This window comes from Bison bison, unplaced genomic scaffold (genome assembly GCF_000754665.1).
Source record: "Bison bison bison isolate TAMUID 2011002044 unplaced genomic scaffold, Bison_UMD1.0 scf7180017864440, whole genome shotgun sequence".
Taxonomy (NCBI): domain Eukaryota; kingdom Metazoa; phylum Chordata; class Mammalia; order Artiodactyla; family Bovidae; genus Bison; species Bison bison.
In genome coordinates, this window is record NW_011495002.1 from 2,452,285 (window position 1) to 2,474,968 (window position 22,684).

The window sequence follows — 22,684 nt, forward strand, 5'->3', positions numbered from 1 at the left end:
TACTCTGCATATAAGTTAAATAAGCAGGGTGACAGTATGCATCCTTGACGTACCCCTTTTCCTATTTGGAACCAGTCTGTTGTTCCATGTCCAGTTCTAACTGTTGCTTCCTGACCTGCATACAGATTTCTCAAGAGGCAGGTCAGGTGGTCTGGTATTCCCATCTCTTTCAGAATTTCCCACAGTTTATTTGATCCACACAGTCAAAGGCTTTGGCATAGTCAATAAAGCAGAAATAGATGTTTTTCTGGAACTCTCTTGCTTTTTCCATGATCCAGCAAGTGTTGGCAATTTGGTCTCTGGTTCCTCTGCCTTTTCTAAAACCAGCTTGAACATCAGGAAGTTCACGGTTCACATGTTGCTGAAGCCTGGCTTGGAGAATTTTGAGCATTACTTTACTAGCATGTGAGATGAGTGCAATTGTGTGGTAGTTTGAGCATTCTTTGGCATTGCCTTTCTTTGGGATTGGAATGAAAACTGACCTTTTCCAGTCCTGTGGCCACTGCCTAGTTTTCCAAATTTGCTGGCATATTGAGTGCAGCACTTTCATAGCATCATCTTTCAGGATTTGAAATAGCTCAACTGGAATTCCATCACCTCCACTAGCTTTGTTTGCAGTGATGCTTTCTAAGGCCCACTTGACTTCACATTCCAGGATGTCTGGCTCTAGGTCAGTGATCACACCATTGTGATTATCTGGGTTGTGAAGATCTTTTTTGTACAGTTCTTCTGTGTATTCTTGCCACCTCTTCTTGATATCTTCTGCTTCTGTTAGGTCCATACCATTTCTGTCCTTTATCAAGCCCATCTTTGCATGAAATTTCCCTTGGTATCTCTAATTTTCTTCAAGAAATCTCTAGTTTTTCCCATTCTGTTGTTTTCCTCTATTTCTTTGCATTGATCACTGAGGAAGGCTTTCTTATCTCTTCCTCCTGTTCTTTGGAACTCTGCATTCAGATGCTTATATCTTTCCTTTTCTCCTTTGCTTTTCACTTTTCTTCTTTTCACAGCTCTTTGTAAGGCCTCCCCAGACAGCCATTTTGCTTTTTTGCATTTCTTTTCCATGGGGATGGTCTTGATCCCTGTCTCATTACTCTTGCGTAAATGCTGAGAAATTAGAATGGCAGAATGAGTACATGTTTTCACAGTGGCTGTAACATTTTCAGTTCCCACAAACAGTACACAGAGGTTTCAGATCCTCCTCATTCTAGTGGACACTTGACATGGTCCATCTGTTTTAGCTAATTCAACATGTGTATAGCCGTAGTGTTTTCTCATTATGATTTTAATCTGTATTACTCTAATGACAAATGACAGCACACTTGTTTGCCATTCATATATATTCTTTGGTGAAATATTTGTTAAACCTTTTTACCATTTTTATTGATATTTTAAATTTACTTTTGAATTTTGAAAGTTCTTATATTTCAGACACAAGACATTATCAGATCTATGCTTTGTAAATACCTTTTCCCAATCTATGAGCAGCAGTTGAGGCAGGAATTGATTACAAAATAAACCTTTTGGAAATGATAGGATTGTTATGTTCCAATGGCAGTGGTTCGTGACTGTATGCATTTGTGAAAATGTGTAGATCTATACACCTTAAGCGCTAAATGTTAATAATATATAAAGTTATATATATTGATATAAACTGATATATATATCTCAGTTAAAAAAATACTATCCTTGTATCAAAAACTATAAGCCAAAGAATTCTAGGAAGATAGAGTAGGAAGTACCAGCAACCTGAGTCCCCACCTAGAAATAAATTTCACTGGCAGAGACTCCTGATATAAATACTTTGGAACTGGGGAGCTATTGAAGTTTTGCAATTTAAAGAGAAAGTCTTAGATGATACACTGTGATTAATTTCAATCAATTTCAACTCTTAGCTTTGCACAACCAGCCCATCCTGCACTTCCCATGTATTTCTGAATCAAATTCGTACACATCTTGCAGAAGGCAGGGTGGGTGAGGATGACTCTGTCCTCTAAATATCAGGGATCTGTGTCTGATTCCTGATTCCCAGTTCTAATCATATATGTGCAGAAAAACGGAGGGCAGCCATTGCTGCAAGACCTCCCCCTGCAATTAAAATGTCTTCTGAGGGAGTTAAGGGACCAAAATCTTTACCCTACTCTTCATATTTCTCTGTTCCACCTTTGGGAACCAGACATTAAAGACAAGAACATTCAAAAGCAATATATAGGAGAAATTAGACAGTCACTGGGCATATGCAGGAAAAGGCATAGATCCTGAGAACACCTGAACGACCTTAAGTTTCTACCTCATGACTATCCTCAGGACAGTGGCAGTCTAAAACAACTGTTTAATAGGAGAGAAACAAAACCTAGCAAATTCTAGGGGAGGAGAACTAACAAAGCAAGAGAAACTGTCAACTCCACTCCTAAGCATATATCCAAAGAAAATTCTACTTTGAAAAGATACATACACTTCAATATTCATAGCTGCACTATTTACAATAGCCAATACATAGAAGCAACCTAGAGTTTCAATGACAGATGAATAGATAAAGATGTGGTATATGTATGTACACAGTGGAATACTACTCGGCCATCAAAAAGGATGAAATAATGCCATTTGCAACAACATGAATGGACCTAGATGTTATACTAAATGAAGTAGGTCAGACAAAGAAAAATATCATATGATATCAATTACCGTAGAATCTTAAAAAATGACACAAAGGAGCTTATTTATTAAACAGAAAATGGCACAGACATAGAAATCAAACTTTTGGTTACCAAAAAGGAAGGGATGGGAATAAATTAAGGTGTTTATTATTAGCAGATACAAACTACTATATATAAAATAGAGTATTAACAAGGTCCTTCTGTATTGTACAGGGAACTACATTCAGTATCTTGTAATAAACTATAACAGGAAAGAATCTAAGAAAGAATATATATGGATCACTTTGCTATATACCAGAAAGTAACACAATATTGTAAATAAGCTATACTTCAATTTAATAGATATATATATACATATATATTCAATTTAATACATATACACATATGTAACAGAGAAGGCAATGGCACCCCACTCCAGTATTCTTGCCTGGAAAATCCCATGGATGGAGGAGCCTAGAAGGCTGCAGTCCATGGGGTCGCTGAGGGTCAGACACGACTGAGCGACTTCACTTTAACTTTTCACTTTCATGCATGGGAGAAGGAAATGGCAACCCACTCCAGTGTTCTTGCCTGGAGAATCCCAGGGATGGGGAAGCCTGGTGGGCTGCAGTCTATGGGGTCACACAGAGTCGGACACGACTGAAGTGACTTAGCAATTAGCAATTAGCAATACATATGTAAATATTATATAACAGATGTATATAACATGTGTATGTAACATACATAAGTATATAAATGTATTAAATTGAATAGATGTTATAATATATATTTTTTCTAGACCAAACTGTCTAGCAGCTAAAATCAGGACATATCTACCACACCACAATATAATTTACTTCATCAGAAACTTTTCTACAAAGCCATCATGGGGAATATGGACTTCTAGAAGTGAATATATTAGTTTATCCCTTAGTAATGTTTAAGAGTTAAAATTTTCTGAGTCACCTATGCCCTTATATGACTATTTTCTAAACCACCAAAGGGACCTACTTATATTCTCCCCACCAAGCATCATTCGAACTTGTGTATGAGATGAAGTTAAAAGATGTTGGTGAACACATTAATTTTTTAAAATCTCAAAAGCAAGAACAGGTTTTAAAAGGTCATATGCTAGTCTTCCTTGGTCTCTAAACCACAGTGTATGCACTGGGAATGATTATTCCAAAGTCCCTATGATACATAAAATCCAAGGTACTTCCACAAGTAATGAATTTATGATGGAAAAATAATTTTAGTCATTTGTTTTCTTATCTTAGGTTTTTTCCATCCAAAAAAATATGTGGGGGTGGATATGAAAAAGAAAAGAAACAGGAGGCATACTTGCAATGTTTACAAAGCAAAAAAGAAACATTATGTTTCCGTAAATGAAGAATGTTTTTACAGTATTTCAGACTTGGCAGGACATCTGGTGTGGATGTTATCAAGAGCTTTAGAAGCAAATAGATAAATTCTGCTATCAGTTCCCTTACTCTGCTACCATATGGAAATCTTTTTCTTCTTTCCTTTATTATATTCATTATTGACTTGGGAGAGACAAAATCAAATTAAAAATTACTTTGTGAACTGTTTCCTACCCAACTTTTTGATTGCCTAACATTATGGTCTGTTTTTAGTATGGAGACTCAGTTCCTGAGTGTCCTTAAATAGGTTTCCATACATTGGGCTGAATCTTGTATAGAAATCAGAGGTTTAAAAGATAAGGATCTGGAAGACTCCATATTGTTGTCAAACCACTCTAATCTAATCTGTGCAAACCAAATAAAAATCTTATCAAGTTGTTTTGTAGATAACAATACTTCTGATTCTAATATTTACATGTGAAGAAGGAACTAATAACCAAAACGAATTTGAAAATGAACAAAGTTATAACCCTCACACTACACAACGTCAAGGCTTATTATTAAGCCACATTAACCAATACAGCATGGTATTGGTAAAGGCATGAACCACTGATGGAGTCTAGAATCAGTGACATCCCAGTAATAACGAAGTCACCTGCAGCATAGATCTTTGTCTCTAAATGCTGTTTTTAAGTAGTGAAAGCCAGAACTTTTTGTAGAAGTAGCTTATTTTGAGGGTGAGGAAGGGAAAATATAAGATGAGTTTGAAGCATCTTTTGGTCCAGAAGTAAGGAAGTGCTCAAAAAATGATTGGAGCCTGTCAAAAGGTCACAAGAGCCAACCTAAAAGAGCTTCCAGTATCTAAAAGTGGAAGACGTTGAGTAACAAAGTAAATAATGATGCATTGAATTATAGTCAGTAGAATACACTAAACATCCATGAGTCCAGAATAACAGAGATAAATAGCTGAATCAATAAATGAGAGAGTATAGCTCTTCCAAGTAACAAATACAGAAGAGGTAATGAGACTAGAAGAAATACACCAGAGTAAACACTGTTGAAGGCAAGATCTGAGAACAATTGTTAAAATTAATGGGCAAAAGCTTGTCCAAAAACCATTATTTTCTTAGTCTCAAATTATCTCCCCTAAAATCTTCAATAGTTACAGAAGGAAAAACAGTCATTATAAAATACAGAAACCTGGCAGACAACACCTTAGCCAGTGACCAAGCTTAGCAGCAGCGATAAGAAGACATATTTTCATCATTTACTGCCTGGTACAATACACTAAGAAGAGTGCATCTTCTTTGCTCTACTCTTGTAAAAAAATTCCCAAACTTAATCCGTTTATGAAAAGACACTAGATTAATCCAAATTGTGGGATATTCTGCAAAATATATGTCCCATATGCTTCACAAGTGCAAGATCCTGGAAGACACAGAGAGGGGAACTCTCACAGACTATGAAAATGTGGACACATGATTACTAAATGCAGCGTGGAATCCTGGATTAAGTTATGAGCCAGCAAAGAACATGAGTGAGGAGACTGATGAAATCCAGTTAAGTCTGTAGTTCAGTTTAAAAAAAAAAAAAAGTAAGAGTCTAGTGTGTGTGTGTGTATGTATGTGTATGGATTTGTGTGCGTTCAATCATGTCCAATTCTTTGCAACCCTATAGACTGCCTGGAGAACCCCCATGGACAGAGGAGCCTGGTGGGCTACAGTCCATGGGGTCACAAAGAGTTGGACACAACTGAAGCAACTTAATATGCATGGACGCAGGCTGTAGCCCACCAGGCTCCTTTTTCCATGGGATTTCCCAGACAAGAATACTGGAGTGGGTTGCCATTTCCTTCTCCAGGGGAACTTCCCAGCCCAGGGATCAAATCCACATCTCTTGTGTCTCCTACACTGGCAGGAGGATTCTTCACCACTCTCCCACTTGGGAAGCCCAGCACGGGATCTTTAATAAAATTTCCCTATTTATCATAATGCAAACCTAAAAAATAGCATCCCCCACCCTTAGTGGGCTACTGTGAATATTCACTGCATTTAGGAATAAAGAATAAATAAGCATGTGTGAATAGATGCTAATAAATTAAAGCTTCAGAAAGTGTTGCTAATACACTCTCAGCCCAAAGAGGCAGCATCAAGTAACCAAAGTACTTCCACACTTCATCACCTATTGACTTGTTCTCTACTCTCACTGTCTCTAAATCTGTTGTTCTCAGTCTCCTCCTCCCATCTGCTCTGTTTTTTCCTCTTCCCTTTCCTCTCCCTGAGCCTTCTGCATTATGTTAAGGCATAGTACAAAAGTGAAGTATATTTTTAAGTAACTCATATTATCAAGTTTTATAGCTTCTCTACTTAAGCTTTTAAAAAGTTTCTCTCTTTCAAAATAAAAAGCTAAAGCTGTGTTAAGGTGATTGTTCTTCCATGTAAACCTTAAATTGATTTAGCATGTGTGAGGTTATTGGCTCTTGATAGAAAATGTTTTCCTATCTCTGGCAAAAAGCTTAGAAGTCCATTCAGAATGATGTTGTCAGAATATCTTTTTATGAGATACTTTGCATGCATGCGTACTCAGTTGTATCTGACTCACTGCAACCCCATGGACTGTGGCCTGCTAGGCTTCTCTGTCCATGGGATTATCCAGGCAAGAATACTGGAATGGGTTGCCATTTCTTCCTCCAAGGGATCTTCTCAACCAAGGAATCGAACCCATGTTTCCTGTGTCTTCTGTATTGGCAGGCAGGTTCTTTACCACTAAGCCACCTGAGAAGCCCATGAGACACTTTAAGTAGACAAAAAAGAGCACACAAAGATTTTATTCTTTACCATCATGAATCAACCCAGTTTTTACCTTCTTATTCTTAAAGTATTAGTCACTCAGTTGTGTCCGACTCTTTGTGACCCCATGGACTATAGCCCACCAGGCTCCTCTGTCCATGGAATTCTCTAGGCAAGAACCCTGGAGTGGGTTGACATTTCCTTCTCCAAAGGATCTTCCTGACCCAGGGATTGAAGCTAGATCTCCTTCATTGCAGGCAGATTCTTTACTGTCTGAGCCATCAGGGAAGTCCCTCTTATTCATAATCATTCTGCAACTGAACACAGTAAATAAATGGTCAGATTAAATTTCATAAGTAATTTCAAAATGTGATGTTTCTTTTTTAAATAGAAAAGCCTTAATTTTTACTTGCAAAAAAGAGTTAATCTAATTCTGCTACGTTTGCTTTTCTATCGATACTACATTTTTAAGTGTTTTTCTAAAAATTATATTGAGTGCTGATATGTAGAAATTAAGTAGATGAGAGGTGCTCTACATTAGCTACCCTATAATTTATACCAAAATTAATTTCAAGTGGGGCTCAAGCACTTTCAGAATCTGGCTGTCATCCTAAATGCCTTCACTGGGGGATGGAAATGTTATTACGTTTTTTTTTTTTTTCCAATTTGCTGCTGATATCCTAAGTCAAATTACTTCTAATTTAGCTCTGAAAGAGTTTGATCAAAAGAGATCCCAAGATCCAGGAGGATACCAATCTATGTTCTGAAAGTGAAATCAAATATAGCATTTCTCAAATATATTAGTATTAGGTTTCCTAAATCTATTCTTTCTTCATTCTCCAATCCTGCCTACATCTGGCCCTGGTCTGAAATAAATGCCAAATACAGGAAAAGAGAATGAACTCCAGGTGTGTGTGTATAAGAATGGTGTGCTAGATCCAGGAGCTGGAGCAATAGGCGGTGGACTGCCAGGATAGTTTTCTATATTTAGAATAGCCTGCTGATTGAAATTCCCCAGCTATGTGCCCAGCTCCCAACCTTATTCTTATTGTGAGGCAACCAAAATAACCAGACGTTTGGGGGAAATCTGGAACAAGAAAGAGAAGGGTCAGGATACAAAATTCTGACCCATGGATATTCAAGTAACTAAAGGACAAATCTAAAAAAATTTCCATTATTGTTGTTCAACCTCTAAGTCATGTCCAACTCTTTCCAACCTCAGGGACTGCATGCAGCATGCCAGTCTACGCTGTGCTTCACTGTTCCTGAAGTTTGCTCCGGCTCATGTCCACTGAGTCAGTGATGCTACCTATCTTGTCCTCGGGTGCTGTCGTCTTCTCCTCCTGCCTTCAATCTTTTCCAGCATCAGGGTCTTTTCCAATGAGTCGGCTCTTCGCATCAGGTGGCCAAAGAATTGGAGCTTCAGCTTCAGCAATGGCTTTCCCATGAATACTCAAGGTTGATTTCCTTTGGGATTGACTGGTTTGATCTCCTTGCTGTCCAAGGGACTCTCAAGAGTCTTCTCCAGCACCACAATTTGAAAGCATAAGTTCTTCAGTTCTTAGTCTTCTTTATGGTCCAACTCTCACATCCATACACGACTACTGAAAAAAATGAATTCAGAGTTTCTTTCCCATGGAATTTTTCTTAGAAGCTGGGTCAGAATGTACTCAAGCAAAAGAGTATTAAACTAAGGAAGAAGTCAGCATGGATGAAAATATTAATCTAACCCAGAAAAGTAGTGAATAATAGCCTGTCTGCTGCAGAGCTATCGGTTCAGGTTAAAGCACATAAATGCAAGATAATGAAAAGCTCCAGGGAGGAAGATAATTGTAGAACAAATACAAATTGGAATATAAAGCCAGTAAGTTTAAAAAAAAATTAATGAGTATTTAGTGGAGAGTTATGACATATTAGGACCATAGTAAGGAGGGTATATATTTTTCACTCTGCAAAGAAAGAAAGGCAACCAGAACTCTGGGAAAATTTAAAAACCAAAACCTTGTATAAGAAAGAAATGAATCATATATAAAGTTGACTCAAATGCATAATTAGCAATTGTAAAGAATAAGAAACAGAATCTATTTTGACATGCTTCCTTCATTAACTGGAAGATAGTAGTATTACAACTGCAATACTAATACACAATGATACCATAAGCAATATTAATGTCATCAAATAATATAAATATCTATTTTTAATTTTCAGATGCAACCTTTGAATTAATCATGGAATGCTTATCAATGGTTACAGAACAGAATGTAAGCCTTATCAATCTTGAGCATGGTAAGTGCAGCTGAGAGAAATGGGAAGGTAGAAGAGGGACGAGAGAAGGATGAAAAAATAGTATAGCTGATACCCTCACTTTATAAAGCAGAGAGCTGAGAGATACTGTCTAAGGAAGCTGGTGGTGTGGGAAGGGCGTAGAACCTGGAGTCAGATTGCCAGAGTTCTGGTCCAGCTTCATCTTTACTGAAGACAGGCATCTCTGCAACCTGTCTGAATGTTGATGTTCACAAATGTTTGAGAATCAAATGAGGAATGTGGCAGATCCTCAGTAAAGATGACACCCAGTTCTTATATGACACCCAGTAAGTATGTCCGCTGCAGCCTGGGACTGTCTTAAGAATGATACATCTAACTCTTACAACAAGGAACTAGAAAGAGAGATTATTAAATAGTTTGGAACAGAAAAAAGGAAATAGCTCAGGAACAAATTTCATCTTGTCCCTGGGATACAAGCCAAACCTCTCAGACTGATACCCGGCTTTGGCAGAAGCTGAGTCTCTGAGTCATCTGTGACTACAGGTTACACCTTCCTTGTAAACTGAGAAGTTGATTACCAATTAGATTAAAGCTGATCTTCCTCCCACCTCCCGCACTTACCTTGTGGAATTTCAGCCTCATGAGAACTTCAAGTAAAAAATTAAAAACTTGCTAAACTCAAGTAAATGTGTTATTTACACTAATGAAAAATTTTATGAATTTTTTTTTTCAAAATGTGGACAGTCCTGGTTTGGTTGGGGCTTCCCTGTGGCTCAAATGGTAAAGAACTTGCCTGCAATGCAGCAGATCTGGGTTTGATCCCTGGGTCAGGAAGATCTCATGGAGAAGGGAATGGTTACCCACTCCAATAGTCTTGCCTGGAGAATCCCACGGATGGAGGAGCCTGGAGAGCTACAGTCCATGGGGTCACAAAGAGTCAAACACCACTGAGCGACTAACACTTTCACTTTTCATGGTTTGGTTTAGGAGAAATCATCTGTTATGCTGCTGGTCTTTGTTTTAGAGTCTATGACAAAGCTGTAGCTGGAACTTGAAATGACCTGCTAAATACCTGTTCCCAGGAACAAGCGTGTGCAAGAGATGGGTGCTCTTGGGGGCTATTATCTTTTTGGTGATAACTGTGAAAAAGTTGGTTTTCCTTAGAAATTTCAGAGTTTACTTAGGGAAAGCATAGTTTCTTAAATCATAAATGAAATCAGGAAACAATCCACTAAGGGTATAGAGGGGAGAAACTGTTCTGAGTCTTCAGTATAAAAGAATAAAGGAAAGAAACAGATGCAGGAAGAGATTGTACAAGTTTACCAATGATGAGGAACCCAAAAATGAACAATGAAGCTCAGACTCTTCTCCTGCTTTCTATGGCTCAGAGCCATCTGCATGAAATGGACTAAAACCATCATGAAGTAAAGAAGACATCAAGGGAAAGAGGACTTCCAAGTGGAAACTCTCAAAGGAAACTTATGCTTGCATAGTAACCTCTGTTGTTTTTACAATGCTCTGCTTTGTTTATTAGAACAATCTTTTGCATCCTTATCCACTACCAAGTTCTGGGAATGTGGCAAGGGACTTAATTTCTCAGATACCCAATCTGTGAAATAGGATATTGTTTGTACCACTGAATATTTTTGTAAGGATAACACGAGGACAAAATTAAGAAATTCATGTGAAACATTTAGCAATGCAATGGTCAGTTGGTAAATGTTAAAGTTAAGGAGAAGAGTGAAAAAGTTGTCTTAAAGCTCAAGATTCAGAAAACAGTGGGGCTGGTGCTCTGGGACAGCCCAGAGGGAGGGTATGGGGAGGGAGGAGGGTGGAGGGTTCAGGATGGGGAGCACGGGTATACCTGTGGCGGATTCATTTCTATGTTGGGCAAAACTAATACAATATTGTAAAGTTTAAAAATAAAATAAAATTTAAAAAAAAGAAAACAGTGTCAGACTTTACTTTTTGGGGCTCCAAAATCACTGAAGATGGTGATTGCAGCCAGGAAATTAAAAGATGCTTACTCCTTGGAAGGAAAGTTATGACCAACCTAGACAGCATATATTTAAAAGTAGAGACATTACTTGGCCAACAAAGGCCCATCTTGTCAAGGCTATGGTTTCTCCAGTGGTCATGTATGGATGTGAGAGTTGGACAGTGAAGAAAGTAGAGTGCTGAAGAATTGATGCTTTTGAACTGTGGTGTTGGAGAAGACTCTTGAGAGTCCCTTGGACTGCAAGAAGATCCAACCAATCCATCCTAAAGGAGATCAGTCCTGGGTGTTCATTGGAAGGACTGATGTTGAAGCTGAAACTCCAATACTTTGGCCACCTCATGTGAAGAGTTGACTCATTGGAAAAGACCCTGATGCTGGGAAAGATTGATGGCAGGAGGAAAAGGGGACGACAGAAGGGACATGAGTTTGGGTAGACTCCGGGAGTTGGTGATGGACAGGGAGGCCTGGCGTGCTGCGATTCACAAAAAGTCAGACACAACTGAGCAACTCAACTGAACTGAAAAATATTTATGTCCTTATTATTATGTCTTTATTCTGTCCTTATTATTTTTCTTCAGCTTATACCCTGGTGGCATTGTTGCCTTCTCAATTTAGATAAGTACACTGATGATAAAAAAGGTTAACTTGATCAAAATCACACAGCGTCCAAAGAGAACTCGAATGTGGGTTTCCTAATTGTGAGCTCCATGTTTATTTATCTCTTCCTCTACTATACCAAGGCTATTTTTCAAAGAAAGAGTACGATTTTTTTAAAAAATTCAAATAAACAGTTGTCAACTTTATCCAGCTGATAGTTAAAAATGTTTTCTCAATTATACATATATTATTTTGTGTCATAAATAAGATAATGAAGTAACAGAGACATCGAATTAATGTTTTTTCTACCTTTAACAGGTCTGTCAGCCATTCTTCCCCTAAATTATTAGAGGATTTTTGTTTTGGTAATAATGTTTTTAATTTAGACTTTATGTAGTATCTTAATACTGTATACATACTTAGGTACTCTTAGTACATTACTTATATGTTTAATTTTTTTCATTAGTAAAAGGTTATTCTCTATATAGTCTTCCTGGTGGCTCAGAAGGTAAAGTGTCTTCCTGCAATATATGAGACCTGGGTTCGATCCCTGGATAGGGAAGATCCCCTGGAAAAGGAAATGGCAACCCACTCCAGTACTCTAGCCTGGTAAATTCCATGGACAGAGGAGCCTGGTAGGCTACAGTCCATGGGGTCGCAAAGGCTAAGACATAACCGGGCGACTTCACTTTATTCTCTGTATTGTGCTAACTAATTTTTTAGAAGGGACAGAATTTACCTCCTCATCTCAGACCACAGACTGAATAAAATAAATTCATAATGGTCAAAAAGCAAAATATCAATATAAAGGATTAAACCATTTTTTTTAAAAAAAGCAAAAATTAGTAAATAGTACCAGTCTTAGAAAAGTAAATACTTTCTAAACTTAAAGCAAAAGAAGAAATTGCAAAGCAAAGCTCATTCATCTAAAAAAAATTGTTTTTTTTCTCGATTCATTTTTATATATGAAAATTTATAATATCAATGTCAAAAAGACAAAATGAATAGGTAAAACACAAACTAAGAAAAATATTGGCAATATGATGATACAATGCATTGAGTTTCTGCAAACCAATAAGCAAGTGACAAAGATTACAATAGGAAAAATGTGTAAGGGAAATCATTGGCAGGTGGATTCTTTACCATTAGCACCACCTGGGAAGCCTCACCTATATATACATGTTTACATATATAAACATATGTTATACATATAAACATATGTGCATATACATATATAACTATGTGTATATATATGTGTTGGAGAAGGCAATGGCACCCCACTCCAGTACTCTTGCCTGGAAAATCCCATGGACAGAGGAGCCTGGTGGGCTGCAGTCCATGGGGTTGCTGGGAGTCGGACACGACTGAGCGACTTCACTTTCACTTTTCACTTTCATGCATTGGAGAAGGAAATGGCAACCCACTCCAGCGTTCTTGCCTGGAGAATCCCAGGGAAGGGGGAGCCTGGTGGGCTGCCGTCTATGGGGTCGCACAGAGTCGGACACGACTGAAGCGACTTCGCAGCAGCAGCAGCATATATACGTGTGTAATTATATGATTTGCTTACCATTTCTTCCTCCATTGCCTTACTCTAGTTCCCCCACCTGGGAGTGTGTTCTGGCAGGAGAGTCACCTGCCCCACTGACTCTGACTGGTCATGTAAGTAGCTTTAGTTTAGTGAACTCCTGCAAGGTGTGATGTGAGCAGACAATTTAAATAAGCTTGCATGGTTGAACTCACCTCTCTGCTTCTGCCCACTACAGAGAGAGGAAGAGACACTGGGCATTCACCCAACCCAGAATGAGATCTGAACTTACCTCCTTTCTAGAGCCAAGGCAGGTGAAACCAGCTGAGCCTAGGAAGAGAAATTCCAGCCAAATTATTAATCTATACCTTCATGATGAAGAGAAAATAAATGTCTGTTGTAGTCTGTTTTGTTAAGGAGTATTATTACTGTAACAACTGACTTGTACAAAATGCCTTAAAAATACTTCAATGATAATCACCTCTAGGTAGCAGAATTACAAATGATTTTTATTATCTTCTTTTTTGACTTTTTATTCTATATTGGAACATACCTGATTAACAATGTTGTAACAATTTTCAGTGGACAGCAAAGTGACTCAGTCTTATATATATATTAATACATGTATCTATTCTCCCCGAAGGGCTTCCCAGGTAGCACTAGTGGTAAAGAATTTGCCTGACAATGCTAATACTTTGGCCACCTGATGTAAAGAGCTGAGTCATTGGAAAAGACCATGATGTGGGCAAAGATTGAAGGTGAGAGGAGAAGACAGAGGATGAGATGGTGGGATGGCATCACCTACTCAATGGACTTGAGTTTGAGCAAACTCCTGGAGATGGTGAAGGACAGTGAAGCCTGGCGTGCTGCAATATATGGGGTCACAAAGAGTCAAACACAATTTAGCAACTGAACAACAACAGCAATTCTCCCCCCAAATTCCCTCCCACTCAGGGATCTACATGTACTTACCACTATGTTTAAAATGGATAACAATCAAGGTCCTACTGTAGAGCACAGAGAACTCTGCTCAATATTATGTGGCAGCCTGCCTTTATTCTCTTCTTTATAGTTGTTAAATGACTTTAAAACTAGTGTGCTTTACTTTATTCCCATTTTTAAACATTTATTTAGATAAAGCAAATGTTTCACATTTATGTTACATGTTTGTATTTACATACATACTTGTCTTAAAATCGTTTTGATTTGGAACTTTTGATATCATATATTAATGTTTACTCAGACTTAATTTTAAATTCAATATGTTCCATACCTTAAAATGTCAGAAGTTAAATAATTTTCTGGCCCAGAGAGTCACTTAGATTTTTTTGAAAAGCAAATTGAGGAAATCAGTGAATTGCAGAATACCTTCTTGAGGATGTGTGAATTTCTTCAATATGTCAATAAGGCTGGCATGATAAGTTGCTCATGGAGATCCAGTTGTTAGAGCCACGGCCTTACAGAAGACTCACTCTTCTTTTATTTTAATTTATCTAGAATCCTGAACTTTAATTTATAAAGGATTGGAATATACCAGTAGATACGTTTGTTGAGCTGTGATAAATCATGGCGACCTTTGAGAACACTGGTGCAGCCTTTGATGAAGCAGCTCAAGAAAGATAGTTCATCAACAAGATAGTATTAAGCAACTGTCCAGAATCCAAATTTATTCTTCATGTTGCTTCTGAGTTACTGTCCCAAAGTCCCATGAGCAAGAAAGGCCAAGACCAATTACCTTGACATACCGGAAGATCAAGACTTAGCTTCCTCTCTGCCATTTAGCCTCTTCCTTTCATCTTGCTTTCCTGGGTGACATGGACCTAAGACAAACATTTAGGGTGGTCCTATAAAGAAGACTTATAAAAACATAAAATCCATCCTTCTAGCATTACAAAAGTTTTTTCATGTTGACCTCTCCAGCAAGACTCCGAGAACCACTAAAGGATCTTAGGTAAAAGGAGAAGAAAGACCCTGAGTCTTTTGAATCATTTAAGTGTTAATGATAATTCCAATTTTTTCTTATTGTCATCATTTTCCAGTGCCTTATTTCATCACAAATAACCCTGGGCTAAAATAAGGTACATAAGTCAAAATTCTGCAACAATTTGCCTGCTTTGGCTCCGCCTGGACTCAACATTCTCCCCTTAGAGGGCTGCTTAAAAGTAGATAATATTGTGAATTACAGAAGAGCTGGTAGGGTAGCAATAGTGTCTTGCTGCTCGTTGAGAGAACACTTCAATGGCTTTTCCTGAAACACAAGTAGCTCAAACTGCAGATTGCCTCATGCATATTTGAAGGCTCTGAGAGAAGGTAACGTCTCAACTAAAGAATCAAAACTGTATTCACCTTACCGATTTTAAAAAGACCATTAATTACTTAGAAATTATTTTTAAAAATATAGAGTTTAATTAGCTTTCTCACTGAAAGTATTTCTTTGGCTACTGTATGTCTGATAGTTCCTTTGTACCTTTTTGCTTATCTTTTTTTCTCTTTCTGTTCATCCTTCTCTATTTCAATCTTCTTCATTAGCCTTTTCCTGACTTTCTTAGACAAGTTCCAATAACATGGTTCTCTTAAAAACTCAAATGTTGTTTTAAAAAAAGGAAGAAGAAAGGAAAGGAAAGGTAGGATAAAAGAAGGAAGGAAAAGAGGAAGGAATTTTTTCTATTATCTGCCCATATTCATTTCAATATCTAAAATACTCCTAGTATCACAAATCTCAATTGACTCTCATATTTCGATATGCAAAGTGGAAACCCATTCTGTCGAGAGAAGAGATTTATAAGTTGCTATTTTAAGCCTCCTTTAGCAGTACCTCCTCCTCATTATTGATGTACATTAAATTGGTATGAAAGCTAAATATCATAGCCACCTCAGGCACCATTTTGTAAACTATGCTCATTTTGTCATTTATCCAGATGCTCCTATGACCTCTTTGTGGAATTAGGAGCTTATGAACAGAAGCAATTTGATGTAGGCTGATGTCTTTGAAACTCAAAGGGTGGTTCCTGTAGGACTGGTGAGCTGGTAAATATTTAACAGCTAGCTGTCTGTTTAAAAAGCGCTAATCTTGATGTTTGCCCATTTCCAAGGTATAAGTGTCCCCACTATGGCCACTTCAAGATGCTAATATAATGTCATTGAACTCAGTGCTGGGGACAAATGCACATGGTGGGACTCATGAGCAGGTAAGAGGCAGCTCCAGCATCCTTCCTGCTTTGCTGTTGTTCGGTCATTCAATCATGTCCGACTCATGTCCAACTCTTTGCAACCCTATGGACTGCAGCATGCCCAGATCCTCCATCCATCATCTCCTGGAGTTTGCTCAAACTCATGTCCATTGAATTGATGATGCTGTCCAACCATCTCATTCTCTATATCCTCCTTCTCCTCCTTCCCTTAATGTTTCTCAGCATCAGGGTCTTTTCCAACAAGTCAGCTCTTCGAATTGAGTGGCCAAAGTATTGAAGCTCAGCTTCAGCATCAGTCCTTCCAATGAATATTCAGCATTGATTTCCTTGAGGATTGACTGGTTGGATCTCCTTGCAGTCCAAGGGACTCTCAAGAGTCTTCTCCAGCACCGAAGTTCAGAAGCATCAATTGTTTGGTGCTCAGCTTTCTTTATGGTTCAACTTTCATATCGTATATGACTACTGGAAAACCATAGCTTTGACTATATGAATGTTTGTTGGCAAGTTCTTCAGGGGATCTTCCTGACCCAGGGGTTGAACTGGGGTCTCCTGCATTGCAGACAGATTCTTTACTGTCTGAGCCACCAGGGAAGCCTGCTCTGTGCTTATTGGATGGATTTATTATTAACCCTCTACCACTTGTGGATGCCCTGGGTCAACCATCTCAAGTTGCACTTCTAATATCCACTCTCTCAGCATCCCGCAGTTCTATCTACCCTGTTACTCCCTCTGCTTTCCTTGTCTTCCTACTTCTTAGGGAATGTATTGAGGCGATCTGAAAGCATTCCATCAAACTGCTGCCCTTGCACATATATCAGCATCTACCTTCACAGTCTCTTTCCATCCTCTGAGCAGAAGGGCATTCTCCCTTTAATCTTGCATTCAGGAACCCATCTCCTCAAGTCCCTTTGCAGTTATTCTCACCTTCTTGGATGTTTAATCCCTTTTCTGTATCCTTTCTGTCTTCTCAGCATACAAATAGGCTCAAGGCTTGCTCTTGACCATGATTTTAGAAAGAATCATTTAATCCCACTTCCTTCTAGATTATTCTTCCCAGTAGTTTTCTATTCTCAGCCAAGCTTCTTGACAGTACTGTGGTAGGCAGAAATCTAAGATGGCTCCTAAATTTCCCAACTGCTGGTGTGTGCACCCTGTATGATCACCAGGATTTGTGAGTGTGACGAATCTCATTTCCAGGGTTAGGTCATCTTACACAGCACAATTGAATTTACAAATAGGAAGTATCCAGGTGGACCCTTCCTAATCACAGGAGCTCTTCAAATCTGAGTCTAGAGGCCACAGAAAATGAAGTCAGTGATTTGAAGCATAAGAAGGATTTGATATACTATTGTTAGCTCGAAAATGGAAGAGGCCACTTGGAAAGAAATGTGGTGGCCTTTAAGAGCTCAGCATGGTCTTCAGTCTGTTCAGTTCAGTTCAGTTGCTCAGTTGTGTCTGATTCTTTGGAACCCCATGGACTGCAGCACACCAGGCTTCCCTGTCCATCACCAACTCCTGGAGCTTTCTTAAAACTCATGTCCTTACAGTCAGTGATGCCATCCAACCATCTCATCCTCTGTTGTCCCCTTCTCCTCCTGCCCTCAATCTTTCCCACCATCAGGGTCTTTTCCAATGAGTCAGTTCTTTGTATCCGGTGGCCAAAGTGTTGGAGTTTCAGCTTCAGCATCAGTACTTCCAATGAATATTCAGGTCTTCAGTCAACAGCCAGCAAGGAAACAGTGGCTTCAGTCCTGTGATCCCGGGAACTGAATTCTGCCATCAATAGGAATAAGGTTGGCAGTGACCTCCAGACGAAAACTGCAGCCTCCAGACAACAATTCATCCTGGCAAACACCTTGATTTTTGCCCCAGTGAGCATGGAAGCTTCCTTGATATTGTACAAGGTCTTGCTATCGATTCCCCAAGAGCCAGTCATTTAAAATTTTATGACATTTGAACTATAGGATTAACATTTATACTCTATTATATATAAAATAAGTAACTAATAAGGACCTACTGTATGGCGCAGGAAACTATGCTCAATAATCTGTGATAGCCTATAAGGGAAAAGAATCTGAAAAAGAAGATGCATACATATAACTATGCATATGTGTATATACACACACATATATAAAACTGAATTACTTTGCTGTACACCTGAAACTAACACAACATTGCAAATCAACTATACCTCAATGAAAAATTTTAATTTAATTTAATTAAAAATTTTATGACACATGAATGAAAACTAATTCAACTAATTTTTGTATAATTGTTTTTCATTATATACATGATGGATTTCTATTTTCTTATGTTATTTTAAAATATAAACATAAACCCATGCCTCCATATGGATCTGTCAATATTACAGTCCCAACATTGAGCTTAGCACTGTTTGGACAGTGGGATCTTGCCTTTAAGGAGTTTACAGTCTAGTCGGAAAAATTAGCATTTGTACCCAAATAACTACCATGTGAGGAAAAGGTGATGTGTCACTGCAAATGGAAATAAATTTCTATAATTTCAGAAACAATTGTAGATACACATATCAGAGAAAGGAGTCATTATTTCTTGCTGGAATAACCACAGGAAGTCTTTCTCAACAGGGTGGTACATGATCCTTGGTCTGATGGGCAAAGTGACCTAAGCAGCATTTTTGTACCACCCAAGTAGAAAAACCAGGATATCACTTTCTGTTCCTAAAATTGTAGTTCCCTCACAGAGCACCTTGGATCAGTTCAGTCCAGAAAAGACTTCTTTGGAAATTAGTTACTATTCTCAAAGGAAAAAAAAAATGCTCTGCGGGTTTAATCTTATTCAGTTTCTTGGATTAACCAGTCCCTGCAATGTAGAGAGGACTCACTGTTTTCTGGTGGTAGGATCTAGCCTCCTGAGGTGAGGGAATGTGGGTGGAACGGCCACTCACACAGGCCAATCCCAGGAAGAACAATAACTCACTCTTGGAGGTTAGTTGAGGGGCTTCCAAGAGAAGAACACGTTTTTCCAAAACCTTTCACCCATCTCCCCTCAGGAAATATACTTTAGATATTTTGCTCCCAATCACTCCTCCTTGAAAAGTGAAAGTGAAGTCCCTCAGTTGTATCCAACTCTTTGCGACCCCATGGACTGTAGCCTACCAGGCTCCTCCATCCATGGAATTTTCCAAGCAAGTGTATTGCAGTGGGTTGCCATTTCCTCCTCCAGGGGATCTTCCTGACCCAGCGATTGAACCCGGTCTCCTACATTGCAGGCAGATGCTTTACCATCTGAGCCACCACCGGGGAAAATATGCCATTACTATGTCACCTGTAGAGCATTTCATGGCTCCTCAGCTGTCACTGCAGACTTCAAGGAACCAGAGTCTTACACAACAGGGCATAGAATAGAGCAAGTCTTGTGGAGGAGGAGAGAGGTGGACTCAGGAATAGATCAGACCCCCAGGATATGCATGAATGTGGATTGTAGGGGGCAGAGACAGCAGGCTTCTTTAGGAGAGAAGCAATTGGAGAGGAGGATACAGGAAGCAGCATCTCGCATCTGAATGGGACCTTTGACAGCTGAGCCATAGAAGCTTAGAAAGGTACTGAATTCCTCCAAGGTCCCACTGTGACAAATTTTGGGCTGTGAGTTCAAATTAGGTTCTTTCTCTCTCTCTCTTGCTTCCCTCTGAGTATATGAGGTCTGCCGAAACAATATTTCTTTCTGGGGTTGTAAGCTTCCAAATCATGAGAAAGGATTCAGTCTTACCTTATGGTCCTTGACAGCCCATGGCATGTAGGAGGTGTTAATAGATGTTTGTGGTGCAGAATTTGTTTTTTCCTAATCACAAACATTCTACTCCTGTTTATGCAACTCTACAAAACCTGTCCTGCCTATGTTCACACACACTCCCTCTCTCCCAGAATCCAGAAGAAATGTTTGACTTTTGATTCCTTATGCACAAAGAACCAACCCAATTTGACCTTCTTTTTAGTGACCCTTTCTGCCTTTTTGATTGCTGGTGTAGAGTATCTCTACATGAAAGTAACAGAATTTGCATCGTATGTGTGAGTGCATGCTAAGTTGCTTCAGTCTTACTCTCGGTCTGTAAGACTCTCAGTCTGACTGTCTGCAACCCTGTAGCCCACCATGGTCCATCTGTCCATGAGATTCTCCAGGCAAGAATACTGTAGTGGATTGCTGTTTCCTCTTCCAGGGGGCCTTCCCAACCCAAGGATTGAACCCAAGTCTCCTACATCTCCTGCATTGGCAGGCGGGTTCTTTACCTCTGCACCACCTGGGGAAGCCCAGAATTTGCGTCAGTGGTCCCATATTGATCTACGCACTAGAATACATTGAGGAGCTAAAAACTATAGATGCCAGCACTCTAGCTTACAGAGTCATTTTTAATTGGTCTGCAATGGGGTTCAGACATCAAGAAACAAAAAAATTTCCCCTACTCCAGATGATTTTAATGTACAGCCAAGATGGAGAACCACTGACGTAAATTTTATTAATTTTCCAAGAAGAAATACCCCTTCAAACTAATGAAAGAATCACAGGGATGGGGCCCAGGCAGCAGCATTTTTTAAACTTTCCCCCGTGATCATAACGTGCGGCCAGGATTAAGGATCTCTGCATCAAAACAGTAGTTCTAGGCCAGTAAAACGTAGAAGAAACATGCAGAGCAATTTTTAAGAATGCAGATCCAAATAGCACCCTCAGCCTAAATCAGGTTCTTTGGTTTGCAGAGCTAATCACTTCTGTCACCACTCGTGACAGAGAACCAATTGAATGGGACCAGACCACTTGTGACTTGCTTGCTTGAATTCCTCACACCCAATTAAAGGTGGAACATCCCACCACACAGAGTTGCTACTACAGTAGACAACGGGAAAAAGTCTCCAGAGAGGCTCTTGAAAAGGAGACTGTGGAGTGTTGACAAGCAGACGTGGCCAAGATTGCATACTAGATGGGCTTCTGTGCTTCCTGTTGGGGCTATGCTTAGTGTTGGGGTCTGGGAGTGACATCACTGCCTTTAGCAGACCCAAGTTTATATCTGCACATAGTCAATCCTCAAAAGCACTTGTTGAATTAATAAAACCAACGAAAGTTCCCTGTGAGCCTGAATCTCTGCTTCTTGGATGTTCATCTAGCAACAGGCGTCCTTATGGAATTTGTTCAAAAGAGTTTACTGTTTCAATTTCCGTGCTTGTGATGGGTCTGTTAAGATTTTCTATTTCTTCCTGCTCCAGTTTTGGAAAGTTGTAGTTTTCTAAGAATTTGTCCATTTCTTCCACGTTGTCCATTTTATTGGCATATAATTGTTGATAGTTGTCTCTTTTGATCCTTTGTATTTCTGTGTTGTCTGTTGTGATCTCTCCATTTTCATTTCTAATTTTATTGATTTGATTTTTCTCCCTTTGTTTCTTGATGAGTCTGGCTAATGGTTTGTCAATTTTATTTATCCTTTCAAAGAACCAGCTTTTGGCTTTGTTGATTTTTGCTATGGTCTCTTTTGTTTCTTTTGCATTTATTTCTGCCCTAATTTTTAAGATTTCTTTCCTTCTACTAACCCTGGGGTTCTTCATTTCTTCCTTTTCTAGTTGCTTTAGGTGTAGGGTTAGGTTATTTATTTGACTTTTTTCTTGTTTCTTGAGGTATGCCTGTATTGCTATGAACTTTCCTCTTAGGACTGCTTTTAAAGTGTCCCACAGGTTTTGAGTTGTTGTGTTTTCATTTTCATTAGTTTCTATGCAAATTTTGATTTCTTTTTTGATTTCTTCTGTGATTTGTTGGTTATTCAGCAGGGTGATCAAAAATCTTCCAGCAAAAAAAAACCCCAGGTCCAGACGGCTTCACAGCTGAATTCTACCAAAAATTTAGAGAAGACCTAACACCTATCCTGCTCAAACTCTTCCAGAAAATTGCAGAGGAAGGTAAACTTCCAAACTCATTCTATGAGGCCACCATCACCCTAATACCAAAACCTGACAAAGATCCCACAAAAAAAGAAAACTACAGGCCAATATCACTGATGAACATAGATGCAAAAATCCTTAACAAAATTCTAGCAATCAGAATCCAACAACACATTAAAAAGATCATACACCATGACCAAGTGGGGTTTATCCCAGAGATGCAAGGATTCTTCAATATCCACAAATCAATCAATGTTATACACCACATTAACAAATTGAAAAACAAAAACCATATGATTATCTCAATAGATGCAGAGAAAGCCTTTGACAAAATTCAACATCCATTTATGATAAGAACTCTCCAGAAAGCAGGAATAGAAGGAACATACCTCAACATAATAAAAGCTATATATGACAAAGC